This window comes from Pholcus phalangioides, unplaced genomic scaffold (genome assembly GCF_987345545.1).
Source record: "Pholcus phalangioides strain wild (caught in Gottingen) unplaced genomic scaffold, Ppha-v1.0 ptg000015l_1, whole genome shotgun sequence".
Lineage (NCBI taxonomy): Eukaryota > Metazoa > Arthropoda > Arachnida > Araneae > Pholcidae > Pholcus > Pholcus phalangioides.
The window spans coordinates 91,019,769-91,037,665 of NW_028301608.1; the positions used below are offsets into that span (position 1 = coordinate 91,019,769).

Below are 17,897 nucleotides of genomic sequence, written 5' to 3' on the forward strand. Positions count from 1 at the left end.
ATATCACCTCTTAAAGTTTGTCCCATGAATTTAGAATCTCCCAGTATTTTACATGTGAGAAAGCTATCAATGAGCTAGAACCACTTACGCCACCTATCAAATTAAACTGTTACAATGATTGAAAGATTTGAGAAGAGTGATCCCACAATGCCAGAGAATTTTCGTCCTGTCTCTTTGACTTCCACAGTTCTTAAACGTTTTACATCCATTTTAAATGCTAGATTAAATACTTGATTAAATAGAGCCGGTGGGATTTCGAGCAGGTTATAGTTGCGACAGTAATTTTTACTCTCAATTATTTAATTCAGAGAAAATTATCCAAACCCACAAGGGCCACTTATACACACTTTTCATTGACTTCAGGATGATCTTTGACTCAATCGACCACACAATTCTTTGGAATGCTCTCAGAAGAGTAAGTGTAACATCTCTTCTTGGGGCTACGTGGCCAGTTTGAATTATCCAGTTAAAGCTGACAACAAGCAGGAAATAAACAAGTTTGTTTTGTATCACCTCAAAAGCTTTATTACATGTAGTAGATTTTTTTTGTGTAAATTTACATTAACAGGTTAACTTTCAATTTTTCATTAATAACAATTTTACATTTGTTACATTTGCATTTTACAGTTTTTTCTTTCAGTTCAAAAATTTGAATTTAGTAGATATGGTTCGCTCTCACTGTGGGAAGTTTATGTTCTGCTAAACATCACCTTTCCGACCACAGACCAGGGTAGACATGATACAGATCCATCCAAGTTAGTACTGCTAATTGAAGAACAAAGTTCCAGAGTTTATAGCAAATCGCAAGCAGCCAGCATCAGGCATAGATCTATTAGAGATGAAAGTCCTCAGAAATTAATAAATCGGTGTAGATCGACTCCTTCACCAATACATTCAGAGTTTCATCATCCAGAGCAGGTGGATATTGAGCTGATCAGTACTTTAAAACTCGTAAAAGTTATTAAACTTTCATTACGAAATCTTTCATGATAAAACCAATTTCACCAAACCAGGCGGGAAATATAGAACAAAAGCTATTCAAGTTATAACATAAGGTTTTTTTTTTTTCATTTTAACGACCTCAACTGGACATTCTGAGCTAACAAGCAAAAAGTTATCAGAGTTAAAATGCAATGAAAATAGAATGATCGTGACAACGTACAGCTGGTATTTAAAGGGAAAACTCTCGGCCGCACGTGTCCGAACAAGCCAATCGACTTGGTCATTTCATTTACATATGATTGCTGGGCGGCAACATCCCGACCAGTCTTGATCATCGCCACACGACCACCGCCACCGATGAAAAACAAAAAGATAAACATTATGTATTTATGCGATGACGATTTCAGACTTTTTTTTTGCACTGGGGGCCCATGGATACATTACATAAGCATTAGTGAACACTCCATCAGGATTATTCAGAATATGTATTCCAAAGCTACAGTGCAAGTAAGAACAAGTTTTGGCCTAACTAATTAAATACCAGTAACCCCATGGAATTCTACAGGGTGAAATTTTTTCTCTTAACTTATTCAGTTTATATTTGAATGACTTAATCGAGTCCTTGAATAAAAAAATCAAGTATCCAACCCCTATGGATCAGACAAGAAACAGCAGTTCACTGTCTCTTTTATGTAGATGATACATACTATCATTGCATCCACAAGTGTAATAGACTTACAAAAGAAAATTAAAATCTGTGAGAAATTTTGCTTAAAATATAGGTTAGAAGTGAATATTAATAAAACAAAAGTTAGTGTTTCGAAGGGGTGGAAAGATTGAAAAAAACCGCAAAATGAAACTTCCGGGGCAATACCTATCCAAGTGGTGTCATCCTACTCCTATCTACAAGTACTGTTTTCTTTTTTTTGGGAAATTCATATTGGCCATACAAAAATTTATTTCAAAGACTAAAAATGTTATTTCTGCGATTTGGCCAGTTCTTACTCAACCTAAATGTACATCGATTAATGTAGCTGTTAAGTTGTTTTCATCTCTTGTGACTTCTGCTCTTTCATATGGCACTCTGACCTGGGTCACTGAATATATAAATGATTGTGACGCAATTTTAAATATTTTCGTCAGAAAACTATTACACCTCCCGAGGGAAACGTCGGGGGTCCATTTTAAGATCAGAGCTTGGTTTACCAAGAATGTCAGTCCTTAAAAAAACTTTTACGTCATTTCCTAATATGAATCTTGAAAATGTCATCAGGCAGACTACTGAAGATATGTCTAGTAGATTTGTTTAAATGGGCGAAAATATCCAATGATAACAAACGTAATTGGGCAATATCAATCTTGAATTTTTGATGAATGCAGAATGAATTTTATAAAGGAGGTCCAGGACCCCTCAATACAAATACAATGCCACAACAGGCAAAATGCCCAACGAGGTGGCTGATAAAAAGATGCCCATAAAAATATGGATGTCATATATTTAAAAAAAAAACAGCAACCCAATTTAAAATGCAATTAACACAAATTATAAACAATATATATACATGATAAAATATTATACAATGCCCATAAAGAATACTTATGGTTGTCTTATTCTAAGAATGGATAGCTTCTCGATTTACCCCAACATGTTTATCGTATTTCTTTTTAAACGTGTCAATTGTGTTACAATTTACTACCTCCGGGGGTAAGCTATTCCATTTATTAACAACCCTATTAGAGAAAAATTCCCTGTGACACCATAGCCTTGCGTTGTCCCTCACCAATTGATACTGGTGTCCCCTTGTAAAAGCAGTCGATTGGCGGTGTACTAAAAGTTCATGGTCGATCTTATCCATCCCATTGAAAATTTTGAACACTTCGGTCATATCTCCTCGCCACCTACGTTCATTCAATGTAAACATATTCAAAAAATGAAGTCTCTCTTCATAATTCAAGCCCTGTGTGCCAATATGGACACGCGTAGCTCTTCTCTGCACCCCTTCAACCAATTCTATGTCCCTCTGTAGGTATGGTCTCCAAAACCTTACAGCATACTCCAGTCCAGGACGAACTAATCCTCGAAAAAGCGGAAGAATGACTTTAGGAGAACGCAAAGAGACCTTTTTGAAATGATGAGACCAAGCATTCTATTCGCTTTTTTGACCACCGCTGAAGAATGTTCAGAAAACCTAAGTCGCTCGTCAATAAGAATTCCCAAATCGGTGACCCTAGTTGCATCTGGGATAGTGACACCATTCAACTCGTAAGAGAACCGTGGGTTGTTCGAACCAAAATGAGCGACCATGCATTTATCAATGCTAAACGTCATGCTCCATTCATTTGCCCATGCTGCAATCCTGTTTAAGTTGGTCTGGAGCAACTCAGGATTGCAGCATGGGCAGCTGTATATACTCAGCAAATACTCCAGATCTCTTGCAACCAAAGTATACAATACGATTATTCATACATTTTGAACCAAACTAGCTTTCTTCGGTATACAGTAAAACCTTTAAACAAGCTTTTGGAGTTGATAAATACTTATTATGTCATAAAAATTTAAAAATTTTAGGAAATTTATGCTCAGTTATGGCTAGAATTAGACAATCTACAGTGGCTGTAATACTGTGACTATTTTTCCATCAATTCCATGTACATTTTGTACACAGAGATGCTCTGGAAACTTGAGAACGCATCTTCTTTCATTGTCAATTTTATAACAACTACAGATTAAAATATTTTGATTTAAATGCCAAATCACAAACAATAACAGAATTTATTAAGTTCTATGAAACTATAAAAAATGTTTTTTCCTTTCTGTCAGATGTTGTAAAATATAGAAGTTTATTTGAATTGTGAGGGTCTTGATTTGCTTAATCTGTGTCTCAGGTCCATTTATTTGGTAGAGTCGGAGCATATGTATGCGATTTGTATACTCTTTGTTTATTAATCATTTTCATCTACTGTATATATAGTCGATCTAATATGTGAAGTTTATGAATGTGTATTGCAAATGGTTTCGAAGTTTTGCCACATGATTGCTTTTCAAATGGTATCGAACCAAGAAAATAAATATTCTATTATAATCAATCATTCAACGGGGCAGGGTATTGTAATGTGGTAGGTATGTTCTTATGTATTATGTATCTTCTCCTGGTACAACTTGGGTAGCACAAATTCCACCACAAGTCATTGTACCTCTTAATCATTGTTTAGCGCAGCATAACCCTGATATGGTCCTTGCATAAATAAACAAACTCCAATCTGAAGGTGCATATGCACCCTCGAATGGTTGCTAGCACATATTGCACCAAATCCGTGAGAAAATGATGATATTCATTTTTGGTGAAGTGCTATTGTGCACACTCTAAAAACACCCTTCACCACCTTTGCTATTGTGATTTGACTGCACATTCTGTGATTAAAAAAAAATGCTTGTTTAGGAGTCTTCTCTTAAAGTTTGAATGAATTTAGAATCGCCCTATATAGTCCTGCGAAATCAAAAATGGACTTTGGAATGCCTCTCTGGAATAGGATGTAATTTGTTGCATAGATATATCTGATAATTTTTAGTTATAGTTTTGAAAGATAGAGCAATTTTTCTTAAGTGAGAAGAGGAAATTTTTCCCCATTGTGGACGATCGCACTGTTCATCTACAAATAACAGGTGTTATAACAACAAAAATTTACCTTTTCCCAAGTGATTTGAGATTTTGTGTTAATACTGAAAAACTTGTTATAGGGAAGTCAAAAAATTTTAAAAATTCTTTAATTATGGAAAGGAATAGTTCAACTATTTAGGTGCATGTACCTGCGCAAATAAATGATCTTTAAAAATTGTTAGGGTGAGATCAAATAAACCCATGCTAACTTCACATTCGCTCAAGTCGACATGTTTTTGATCATTTTGTGGTGTCGAACTCTCAATGTTTCATTGTAATTAGTGTAAATCATGCTTTCATTTTAAATTGATTCATATCTGATTACTCATAAATATTGATTTTTCAGACTTAGGCTCGGCCATTGTGGTTATTCGGTGGTCATCACAACAGACTCGCATCACGAGGGCCCTGGTTCGAACCCCACCATCACCACAGGGGTGGTCGGCTGAAGTGTGTTTTCTGTGATTCACAACTTCGAGGCACGAATTGGAACCGATCTCCCCATTAAAAAGTCTCGCCACAAAGAGCAATAGCTCTACAATGCTACTAATAATTCATGCTTAAGACCATATACACACTTCTGGCCTAACTCAATGTAGTAAACTGCCCATGGTGATAGACTAGAGTTTTACTCAGTTTGAAAAGAAAAAATACATTGATTCAGTTGCAATTATTTGTTGCGTAGTTGCTTTTGAAATATTTTAGTAAGAAAAATTAAATTTTTTTCTTATATTATACATATTGATAAATTTAAATGAATGTAAATAGTTGATAAGGTTTCCGCGGCCATCCTTTGATGACAATTGTTTGTTCGGGTTCGAAGACTGTCGTCCGTTTGAGTTAGTTCTCAATGTTTACCCAACACTAGTGGTTGGCATCATTAGGAGAATTGATAAAACTGGATCTGTATTTGCATACACGAGGGCTTGACATACACTATTGTTTTGCGATCGATCAGTTGATCCTATGGCTACTTCACCCCACACCAACTCCGGTCATATATCGCCATACGGCAATTTCCAGCCTGTGGAGTTTGGTGGTTGCCCTAGGTGAGGTAGGTAAAGAACTTTCTTCTGATGTTCAATGCCTTCAGTCGAACCCATGGATCTTGATGGTAACCTTCATAATGGAAGACGGACATCTTTACCACTGTGCCACTCATCCTATGGCTGGCAGGGAATTGAAAACAGTTCTTTTGCTGGGAGAACCTGATTGGCCGTGAATGTGTTTTAAGTGAATATGTTTTTGATGCCAAATTCAGTAGAAATGTAGAGGTATTAAAATAAGTAATTTTTGTTTTTCCAGGGTATCTACTACCATGACAAAAAGTTCACTGAAGTCAAGAAAAAGTCATGAAATGAAAATGTCACAGAAGTCAGGAAAAGTCACAAATTAAAAGAGGTCACAAATTTTTTTAAGAATGTATTTTCTGATTTTCCCGGCAAGTTCCCATGCTCGATTTTATTCCGAAAATCACTTGCTTTTATTCGGCTACCCACCCAAAAAAACCCAATAGATTCCCACAATCAAGCAGCAGTGGTGGTGGACTAAGCTTAATTTGCCAATGTTGTGAAATATTGAGTGTTGTATCAATAATAAAAGCACCAAGTAAGGAGTTTGAAACTACTAATAATGCAAAGAAAAAAACTAGTCTTGAATCGTAAATATTGCCAAATAACAAGTATTTAATTGCCAAACATCACATTTTTTGTAACTGCTCTTATTTGGTAACAATTTCTTCCCAAGTGGCTAAGTTGCAAAAAAAACAAGAAGAATCCAGCAGTAATCAGATACATAAAATTGAGGAAACAGATAATTCATAAATATTTATTCATCATTAGTTTCTCACATTTGATTTGTAATATGAAAGCACCCCCTTGAGTACAAAAAATTTATACACCAAAGAACATTTATAGGTGTTATGGTTTCAAAATCGGTTCACTGTTTTCAAAATCTTTTTGACATTTTTATGTGCCTGGAAATGCAAGAATTATTTTTCGGGAGGATGGTGGCCACAAATTCCAAATTTTATTGTTAACTAACTATACTTCATTAAATGTAACATAGACTTGATGTTGTTTCTGGGCTCTATTGTGCAGAGAGCACTGTATTGAGTATCACTGCTATAATGTGACAATCCAGCAAAAATCATTAGGCTGGTGATAGAAAAGTCTACCACATACTCAAAGGAAAATTCGGTGGCAGAGGCATTCCTGTAATACCCTTGCTGTGTGTGGTCTAGCAATTTATCCTGTTGAAATATTCCTTGACTTGGAGAAGCATGCACCTCGTCCATATTCCTCTGCAGAATTTCTAACGAATTGGTACATGTTGGAATGTGCGTGTCTGTGTTGTGAACCTAATGTAAAGCTTGTTTCTGTGTAATGCTTGTTATAGTGCTGCCATCTGTCTCCTATTTTGTGAAGTGTAATGATTGACGATTTTACTATTGCAGGCCTGTTGCTCTCTGTGGCGAGACTTTTTTAACGGGGAAGGCATGAGCCCTGTTGTGTGCCTCTGGCTTTGTAGCATGCTGTTTTCTATTCCATTACAAAGTTATGTTTCGTTACTTTGCAGTTTTGTCTTTTGTTACTTGTCTATGATTATGATGATTTTTATATTTCCCAGTTTATGGTATCCTTATTATTTTCCCTTATATAACTGTTTTCCTTGATAAAAACTTTTATACATCTAGAAAGCTGTGAATTTTAATCATTTTCATATAAAGATAATGATATAATTAACATTAATATATAAAATAATGATGTATGATAACTTATTAACGTTACATTTCTAATTTTTGTGAATTGAAAAAAAACATAAATTAAAATGAAATTCACCATATAGCCCAATGGCAATAAGTTCCACTCTGAAATTTTATTTATTAACGGCAGAATGAAAAAAAATACATTCCGGAGAATATAAATATTTGATCATTTTTGTCGCACCACGGTCATTTTCTGCACAGGAGGTCCCCCATCGATTTTTTGCTGCGGTCAAGTCACTGTTTTTTTTGTTGTACCCCTGTGTCAGGAAAGTTTTCTGACAAGGAAGGGTATCGAACTCGCGACACCTCTAAACATCCTTTGGTACTTTAGGCAAGCATGTTATCGACTGGGCTGCTGTGCCCCGAATATAAATATATGCGTCATTTTAGTGATGCGATATCATTACCATAAGACTGTATAATATTTTGTTTGGATGTTAGTGCCAGTAATGTGTTTTTAATCGGAAATGGGGAGGGGTGTGTGCAGGCCAGTGTTTAAGGTGTCTTACACCGCTGTGTATAGTCAAATATTTTTCTTTATGACCAACCCAAATTTAAAGGGGTTCAAGTACAGCAGACATAATTTTCATACTTGAAAATTTGCCAGCTAAATATTTCGGTGAACAGGGAAGGATCCTGCTTGTAAACACAAAAAGTTATTTTATTGCGAAAAAGACTGACAAATTTATATTTTCAATTTATCCATTTTCAAACTAATCAGAATTTTCGCAACCGGTTTTTAAGGCTATTATGACCTAGCTCAGAGGTTTCCCACATAAAAGCTTTTGCAAAACCCTCAGGGGTTATGAAGCTTTTCCATGGTACCCTTGATAATGAGGCTGTTACATAGAACTCAACTCAAATGAATTTTGGATATTTCTCTAAGATGCAGGGTATCCCCGAGGCCATCTTGACATCAGTATGGGACTCCAGGGAAAATGATATGCTGAGCACTTCTTTTTACTTTACATAATTGTTCTCATAAAACATGGTTTGTTGATGCTGCTGTGCTGCTGAAGTCCTGGGCCTTTTCTAGGTTCGCCCATCCATTAAGATGGCCTTGAGTGTTTCTAAAAGCTCACACAAGTTATACGTGGTTCAAGAATTTTCACTCCTATCTGATTAAAAGTTTCTGGAAAAAACATATTTCATGTCATAGTTTCTTAATGAAACAGAAAATAGCACTTAACTCTTAACTGGTGTTGTGAAAATTCTGTGCATAACTGATGTCGTGGGGTCCATTTTGACCCCAGCAAGTATATTAATGCATTTTAAAAATCAAAAAGTCTTCATAAAAAAAAGCAATGGGTTTTTTACATACCTTCATTCATCCATCAATTAGTTCACTAAATAGTTTTTCAAATTCCTGTAATTATTTTCCCAAAAATTTTCTTTTAAGCACACATTTGAAAAAAAATGGAGGGATACATGACTTTTGAAACTTTTTTAAATTACATATTAAATTTTTGAATTGCAATTTTCATGATTAAAAACTGAACTGATATGATTACAATATACTCAGAAAAAAAAAAATTTAAATCAAAATAATTTTCACCGGCATTAAAATTAGTCTTATTCTTAGTCGGAAACTTGTACTTGCAAACACCATGAAATATTGATCACACAGATCTTGCGTACAATTCACTAACAACACTATCCTCATGCTCACCTCGAATATCTGATGTTTCATCATTAATTTGAAACTGCTATCGCAAAAACTGGCACTCTTCCAAGACGACATTTCGATCTCAACACTATAGCTGTCAGACAAAAAAATGTCTCTCTCAAATATTGAGGTGTGGGCCATTTTGACCCCACGAAAACTTTCACAAATGAAATAATAGAAAGAGAAAAAATAGAACAACCTCATAAATTTGTCAAGAACATATAAACAACCTGCTTGAAAGATACTGATAACAGGATACACCAGATGCATTTCTTTCTCAAGGGAGTGACATGTTGAGCAATGCATGGGGGTCAAAACGACCCCACTACGCCAGTTGAGGGTTAATGTAATTCACAATAAAATAGCATTTCCATAATTCCCCTTGCATCATTTTACTGGATTTCATTGATCATAGAGACATACTTCTAATTAGAAAAAGTATCCAAATAACGTGTAGAACTCTGATGTATCATTCATGTTGCAAGGGGTTGAAATAAAAAATAAAAAATTAACCTTTTATACAAGCACCCTCTATGCACAAAAACCCAATAAGAAAGTTGTTGCCTAGTGTCTCCTGATGCCAACCAAAAAAAAAGTTCAGTGTTTCTAAGTGTAATATTCAGATACTTGAATTTAAAAAAAAAAAATGGAGAAAAGTTGGCAAAAAGCAGGATAAAATGCAGGTAAAATGTGTTTTACTCAAAACTCTCACAACATGAATGATGCATCTGTGTTCTACATGCTTGTTAGATACTTTTTTCCAATAAGTTTGCCTCTAGGATCAACGGTTTGCCAGTAAATTGTAGTCTATGCTGGTAGCTATGCACTTTGTATATTTGCATGTTTTGTGTAAGCATTTCTAACCAAAGAATTTTTACTTTAAGCAAATTGTGATATTTTGACTTCATTTTATTTATTTTTGTTTTTTTTACTTCATGAAAAGACTGCATCTATACATACAGGGTGATTCCATAATTTCCCTTGCCGCATTTTACTGGGGAACCATTGATCGAAGAGGCATGAATTCAATTAGGAAAAAGTATCCAAATAACATGTGGACCTCTGATGCATCATTCATGTTGCAAGTGGTTAAAACAAAAAATTAACCTTTTATATAGACACCCTGTGCTCAAAAACTCAATTAGAAAATTGTTGCCCTGTCTTCCCCTGACTCCAGCAAAAAGTATTCCACATTTCTAAGTGCAATATCCACTGAGATATTGGAATAAAAAAAAAAAAAAACGGAGAAAAATTGAGGGAAAACAGGGAAATGCGGGTAAAACATGTTTTACCCTAAACCCTGGCAACGTAAATGATGCATCTGTGTTCTAAACATTAATTTGAAACTTTTTCTAACAGGAAATATGCTTCTAGGATCAACGGTTTGCCAGTAAAATGCATATGCAGGTAGCTATGCACTTTGTATATTTGTGTGTAAGCATTTTTTTTGTAACAAGAATTGTGATACTTTTACTTTATGTAAAGACTGCATCTATACCTATGTATTTGTGTGTGTGTGTGTGTGTGTGTGTGTGTGTGTGTAAGCATTTGTATTGGAAGAATTTTTACTGAAATTACATTTTTGCTTCAAGAAAAAACTACTGCATCTATGTATATATATATTTGTGTGTTTGTGCAAGCAATTGTAATAAAAGAAGAAGAATAAAAAGTGATGAAGAATCAATTGCCCTCTTCTCCGAGTTTTTTGGTGGCTAATGTTCAATGTGATGTTACTGTTTAAAAATAAAGGTGCAAACTCTTTTTTTTTTTTTTTCACTGCAGCTGAGAATTGTTTGTTTCCCTTGACACTAGGTTAGGAGTGGTCTTTTTTTTAATGGGAAGTATTTTACAGTTACTGTATCATGCAAAGGATCCAGTTTCAAATCCCATCGACAACACATTGGTGGTCGACTGAAATTGGTTTCCTGTGATTTTCAAACTACAATTCATGAATGTGCTAACTGGTCTCCCATTTGAAAGGAATCTCCAGAGAGCTCCTGAAGAATACCTGCAACACATCACATGACATGAAAATTCAAACATTCAAAAACTCATTCTGTATGGTAGTCTCGATAATCTGAGCTGGATCCAAAAAATAGCTTGACTGTTTTTAAGTAAAACCAACAGTTAAGCAAAGCAGTACTAACATACTTTTCTTGAAAAAAAGACATCCCCTGTAACACAATGATACCGCACCGATACCACTCCGACGTCGGAACGTTGAATGAATATCGAAAGTTGGAAATTTTTACGCGTCTGATATCGAACGATACAGTAAAACTGCGTTCACGCAAACACCAAAATATTCTTTGAAATAGTTTAACTTATTTTTATAGCATTTTGTTTCGAAGGAGAATATCTTGTACAATAATTTGTTCCTTTTGAAATAAAAATTCCTCTATGTCGAACGGTATCGAAATCTTTACGTTGTTCTATATCGGTATGCTACTAGGGATAGATGCTATATGATGTGTTTCAAAAAATCAAGAATGTGGAAAAGGCGCGAAGATGAGTGATTGAGAGGAGTTGGGGATGGAATTGATGGCTTTCAACTGTCTTTCCAATTATTTTTCGTAAGCAATTACGGGACATGACATTGCCCACCATTATGAAGAATACGGTCAAACTTTCTCATACCACTCCCCCTGAAAGATAAAACCCATGGCCCCACAAGGGGTTGGCTGACAAGGCTCCAGCCCTGGGGCCCGGGACGATTTTCACCATTTTTTTGCTTTTTCAGGCTATAAATTCATAAAAGGGCCCGTCAAAGTGTGATCGGAGGGGGGCTGCTCTAGGATGTGGGGGCCATGGATAAAACCAAGGAAATCGAAGGCCGGGATTACACTATGAAAGTTTTAGAAAATTCCATTTACAAAGTTTGAAAAATTCAATCGACATGCTTATCGGCTACATTCGAGCGAATGTGACCAATATGCTTATTATTTTTACCAAATTTTGTAAAATATATTTCATTAATCTTTTATAGTCTAATCGCCCTAATACTTTATTTCACCAGTTACCCATTATAAGGATGGGGGCTGTCTAGTCCTTTCAAACTGAAATTATACGTACTACATAGTATTCCTGGGAAAAAAAATTGAGAATTAAGGTTCTTGGAGGAAAAAAGACGGGTCTCAAGAAGGCAATACGAAAAATGTCAGTGCCTCGTATTATCGGGAAACTCAAATTTCAGAGCTCGGATTTTCGACTCCAATGTATGAAAAATTATTTTATATTATTATCTTAATAATATATTTTTTTAATTATTTCATTGCATTTTAAAATATGAAAGACAGATTGCAGCACCAACAGAATGGGCGATCCCTAATTGTACATATTACCCCATATAAATATTGTTATTTAATATACTTTCATCAAATCCACCGGAGCGAGTGAACTCAACCCATTATAACATGTTGGCTTCTTAGTCCACAGGTTATCAAACCCATTTGCTCACCAACAAGGTAAGTGAGATGACTCGCTCAGATGGATATTTTATATTTCACAATGATTCTCATTTCGTATGCTTTTCGTATCCTTTGTATATAATATTCAGACGCCTTCATATAGTGTATGAAGGGGTTCTATATAATATGGGGTCATTCAAGTATTACGTCAGCATCGATGGGAGGGGTTTCCGATTTGCTGACTTTTGATGACAAGGAGGGGGGTTTGGATGCTTACGTCATCAACCACCCTTTTTGAACATATGAAATATTCTTAATGGCATCTTATTCGGTGCGCCAAAAACGGAAAAACCTTTGGATAATTATTGGGCACCTGAACTAACATTCTCCCTATTGATAAGTCCCCTACAGAGCCACTTTAGTGATCTCTAAATGTTTCACGGATTCTTCAAGTGCTCTGGAACTGTGCAACGTACCACTCAAGTAATCCGTAATTATGCCACGGATCACTAAAGTCAGTGGTTCCCAACCGGGGGTACGTGAGAGGCTGTCAGGGGGTACGCGAAAAGAAAATGGTAATGGCGGCTATCCATCTAAAAAAAGAAGAACAAAAAGAATTTTAAAAAACAGGTAGAGGTTTTTACTAATATTGGCAGTAGTAATATATGAACCTTTTTTCCCTATCAATAACATTTTCTATAATACAAATACAACGCCACAACAGGCAAATTGCCCAACGAGGTGGCTGACTTAAGAACATCATGGATCCCCGAGCCATTTTTTGGAGGCCCTACATACTACTGCTACACCCCAAATGCACCCCCCCCCCCACGGAACCCCCCAACGAATCGGTACATGCGGGAATGTGCGTGTACGTGTAGTGCAACCTGACGTAAAGTTTGTTTCTGTGTAATGTTTGTTATGTGTAGTGCTGCCATCTGCCACCAGTTTTTTTCCTAACTATGAGTGAAGTGTTATGATTGAATGATTTATCGTTGTAGGACTGTTGCTCTCTGTGGCGAGACTTTTTAACAGGGAGATCGGCTCACATTTGCGCCTTGAAGTTGGGAACCACAGAAAACCCAACTTCAGCCGACCACCACTGTGGGGTTCGAACCTGGATCCTCGCATCGCGAGTCCGTCACTATAACCCCTCGACCACCACAGCGCGACCACCACAATAATAGAGGGATTGCGTCCGCTGAAGGGATCGGCCTTCTCTCCTCCCGCCGTGCCCGACCTATGATCCGGATTCGCGCTCTTTCCTTTCGGTTCACTTTTCTTCAGCGTTTCATATTTGATTGTTGACGCATGCTAAGGCTGTGCATAGAAACGAAGAATTAATTAATTATTGTTGCGTTTAACTTTTGTTATGCGTGTTTGTATTGAGGCGTGTGCGTGTTATTTCTACAATTTTTTACGTCAACTTTTCTACCAAGCACCTACTACTCACGTGCAAGGGCGTCGGAAGTGTTTCGAAACTGTGGGTGCTCGTCTTTAGTTTTAAATCGGAAATTTTAATTTCTGGATCAATTCTGGGGGTGCTCGGATCCATGTCACAAATTACCGTGGGTGCTTGAGCACCCACAGCACCCCCGGCTCCGACGCCACTGCTCACGTGATTTACGCTATAGATCAGTGACTAAAAGCTGGATCTGTGCGGAAGTTGACTGATACACCAAAATGAAGTACCGTGCACCTGTAAACATGAAAACATATTTTGAATCAGCCAAAAGTGATTCTGTCAAAGCTACCGAGCCCTCCTACTACATTAGCTATCGTACTGAGAGACGAGGGAAAAATCCCACCATTGGTGAAGATTTGTGCATCAAAGATGCTGCCAGATACATGCGCTTGCAGAGGAAAGTGCTCATGTAATGGGTACCTCTCAAATAATACGGTGTCTCGAAGAATATAGGACGTGTCAGAAGTCGTTGAGAGCACAGTCATAAGTCACGTCAAAGGTTGTGATTTTTTTCCTACACACAAGTCGACGAAAGTACCGACATTTGGTACAATATTCTGTGCTACTTGTAATTGCTAAATACTTGAAAGAGAATTTGAAGAAAATCTTTTTATTTGTCACCCATTGAAGGGGCTGCACGACTGTTAAAGACTTATTTGAAGCAATTGATCATTATTGCGTTAAAAAAGGAATTCAATGATCAAAATGCATTGGGTTCACCACAGATGAAGGAAAATTCACGGAAGGTTGTTACTCAGGCCTTCGTGGGCTGAAGTCGCCCCCAAAATGAAATGAACTCACTGCCTCACTGCTATATTCACAGACAGAGCCCTCCATCGAAACCTTTAAAGGTTTCGATGGAGGCAAATTTGCCTCCAAATTTATGAAACGTTCTTGATGAAGCGGTAAAAAAGTTGTCAACTTTATTAAGGTGAATCCTACCAACTCAACTACAGGTTGCTTAAATTCTTGTGTGAAGACATGGACAGCACAGCATGAGCGGAGATACGGGATACGGGGGGGCATTGCCCCCTAGCGTCAAATGTGGAGTCGACTTATCTAATGTATATATGAACTGACATCATCATCGTGCCTTCCAGCAATAATGACCGTGCTCCCCAGACTTCCAAGTCTATCTTCGCCTATGCAGCACAGCCTTCACAACACTTTGCTTTTTGCATACCGAAGTCGGTCCGACGTCCTAATAATATCCTAACGATACCGCTACGCTACTGGAGTTCCATTAGAAGTGAGAAAGAGAACAAGTAAAAAAAAAAAATGCAAAACAAATTTGTAGGGGGGAAAGGAAGGCACTGTACTAATACCCTCTTATCCAACATACCTCTGTATATACTGTTCCTCCCCCCACGTTTATCTATTTTTCTTTCTTTCCCTTTCTTACTTTTTCTAACGTGAACAAGGCTTCCACATTTATCGCCTATACGTTCGATACAGATGATTTGAATTAATCGCCAACCGCTTGTACGCGAAAGGGTTAGAGTGCAGATCACACACATCCAATTGCAGTTTTCCATTCCCACTTTTTCTTTTACGTTCAAATAGGTAAAGTATGGCCAACCGACTTATCGTATTTTGACTAATGATCAGAAAACAGACTCGTTTGCCACAAGCCTTGTATAATTATTGGGCTAACGCATTGGAAGTTCTGATTGGTGCGCCGTTCCAACCTCAGCCACCCCCCCCCCCTACATACCACCTCCCCCCCTCCATCTTCCATTATTTCAGCCAGGGAAAGCAACGGCGATGAGGAATACAGCGCTGTCCGTCGTCTCGTGATCCGATATCCGCGTTATTTATTTTATTTTTTTTAAAACACCAACCACCATAATATGTATGACATCCTTCTCGCAACATCCAGTGGCGTAATAATAATGGTCCTCCTCGATGTCATCGCGCCGTCCCAATAAACCAACATTCGCTATAACGGGGGCAAAAAAAAAGATGTACAAAAGGTGTCCCTTTATTTTTTTTTAACTGTGAACGGTTCTCCTCCTAGTATTTATTGATTTTGTGCACTTTCCAAGAATGATCTGCTTCTGTGGTTGGCGGAGAATCGCCTGCTTTGTATAGGGAACAATAATAACAAGGGAAAAGAAATCACCATTTTAGACATTATTTGGACACTATTGGAATGCTGTATTTGTGAACGGAGGTGATACGACAATTTATTTAAAGACTTACTTCATTTGGGGGTGAGTAAGTGCGTGGTTATTATTATTACGTGGTAACTCGCTCGCTCACCCTTTGAGGGTGATTCTCGGAAAATGGAATATATTGTTTTTTCGCTTTGGGATGCGATTGATTTCGTATTTATTGAAGTGATTTTAGTTTTTGTTTATGAATTTTTTTCGCATTTTTATTATTGAAATGGGGAAAAAATTTCATGTTAGGAATTTTTTTTTTTTTGTGTGTACAGTGCTACCTCGATATAACGATACTGTCGAGGGATTATCGTTATATCGAGAGGCAGTTCTAATAGTATAGTAGCCTGTATTTAACATTATTTACAGTCGGATCCCGTTATAACGAACTGTGAGATCACTTCATTGCAACAAAATTTCATTTCAGAATAATTCTAGGTTTTTTTTTTCATTGTTTCTAGTAAAAACTTATCTGGGGGTATTAGTAAAGTTCGTTAAAACAAGAGTTTCGCTATTACGGTATTCGTTAAAACGGGATTGATTATACACTAGTATAGATTAACCAAAAGGTTTTCAACCTTTTTGGCTCACTGAGATCCTTTTTAACATGAGAGTTTTATCAGGGAAGTCCCTTTCTTTATATACAGTAGAACTCAATTATTCGGGCTAATGGTGGGAAAGGTGAACATGGGTAATTAAAAAACACAGTCAAACCACCAGTTGAATTTTCAACTGGCCTTGTGGGGGAATTGAACCCACGTCTTCTCATTTGCTGCGTGAGCGGGCTGGAGTCAACGAATCCCTTTTCCTTTGAGCTCGTGTGTACTGAATGGGCCATGCACATGGTATTCATTCTAATGTTTTATTTTTAATCTTGATATGTTATTGTTCATTTGTTTTATCATTATTCTGGATGCCTTATTTAGTCTAGAATGGTTTATTTTTAATCTATATCTTACAGTGCTTAACCCAGAGAGTATCTTTTAACCGGGGAATTATTCATAATCCAGAGCTTATTTGTATTTATACTGTCATATTATTATGCTTGCTGGTTTCTGCTATTGTTTTCTATTCTGGTAATTTTTTTTGGAGTCAGTTAAGCCGTGGTGACGTACCCCAAAGCAGAATGTGCCAAAATCTGCGACGTACGTCACAGAACAATTAGTGCTATTGAAGAACAATTTGGGAGAATTTTAAGTGTGCAAAAAAAAAAAAAAAAAACCACTATTACATGTATGGGGATTTTTAGTGCAGAACATTTCCAGTCAGCTGAGGGTTTGTCGCTGAATAGTGATAATCATTCTGCTTTGGGGGTGACGTATCTTCTGCCATCTGACATGTTTTCAGTCAAAAAATTCTCGACTGCGGATATAGCTGTTCCAAGTTTTCTTTCCTGCATTTGTCTTTGCATTGGATGATGCATCCAGATTTTAAAACCTTTGTAGTAATAGTGGAGAGGGACATCTTCAAATATCTACTGCACATATTTATATTATCTTTGCAAAAAAAATCTAATGAAAAATCACTTCTTGAAGGATACACATTGGGCTTTATTGATAGCAGAAATACAGTAGAATGTTGATTATCCGGGCTAGGTGATCATGGACAGCCGAAAAACATTTATCCTGTCAGCCATTCTGCATCATTATAAAATGTACTACGAGAATGACACAAGCAAGGAATAGCTGATGAGCCATGCGGTCATGTAACCGCAACCAAAGACACGCCATTCTTGTGCCTTTTCTTTCAATTGCCAAAAAAAAAAGCAACACATTTCAACTTTTTTTGTAAAAGTAAAAAAAAAACCACTATTTAGGACCATTTCTCTT

At 36.8% G+C, this 17,897-nt stretch overlaps 2 protein-coding genes across 8 annotated transcripts in view; both read left to right on the forward strand.

Moving 5' to 3' along the window:
* The window catches only part of LOC149077030 (protein tweety-like), a 44,376-nt gene extending 33,660 nt beyond the window's left edge, over nucleotides 1-10,716 (forward strand). The window contains exon 15 of one of the 2 annotated variants that reach the window (XM_089244762.1): nucleotides 5,907-10,716. The gene's annotated coding sequence lies outside the window, so the exon portion shown is untranslated. Of the gene's footprint in view, nucleotides 1-363; nucleotides 446-5,906 lie in introns of those variants that run through there. The other variant, XM_089244763.1, reaches the window with a different exon arrangement.
* Nucleotides 10,717-15,641: 4,925 nt separating this feature from the next.
* Nucleotides 15,642-17,897, forward strand: part of LOC149077031 (protein tweety-like) — a 35,725-nt gene continuing 33,469 nt past the window's right edge. The window contains exon 1 of one of the 6 annotated variants that reach the window (XM_089244765.1): nucleotides 15,642-16,119. The gene's annotated coding sequence lies outside the window, so the exon portion shown is untranslated. The remainder of the gene's footprint in view (nucleotides 16,120-17,897) is intronic. The other 5 variants (XM_089244767.1, XM_089244770.1, XM_089244768.1 and 2 more) reach the window with 5 other exon arrangements.